We start from the raw sequence: 344 nt of genomic DNA on the forward strand, positions 1-344 counted from the left end.
TAACAAGCTGATTGGCTGCAGCAGGGGCTGATCTGCGTAAGACATTTATGAACACAGCCAAGAGCTGCGCAGACACCGGGATTTACATGATTGTGTCATCTCTGAGCCGCCGTCTCAGTCCAGGAAGTAGATGGTGGCTCCGGATAATCTCACAAAAACAAACAAAAAAGACTTTCCAATCCTCCGACTTCTGGAGTCCACAGCATAGAATAATCGCAAGAGAAAAAAAAGCGCTTTTTGCCATTTCGCTGTTTGCGACTACAACAGAACTAATCGAGATATTGAGCTGTAGATCCATAAATACAATATAATGACGGCAATCACTTTCAAGGGAATAAAGAGTC

The sequence above is a fragment of the Nanorana parkeri genome, unplaced genomic scaffold (assembly GCF_000935625.1).
Source record: "Nanorana parkeri isolate BGI_ZX_2015 unplaced genomic scaffold, ASM93562v1 scaffold748, whole genome shotgun sequence".
In the NCBI taxonomy this organism is placed as follows: Eukaryota; Metazoa; Chordata; class Amphibia; order Anura; family Dicroglossidae; genus Nanorana; species Nanorana parkeri.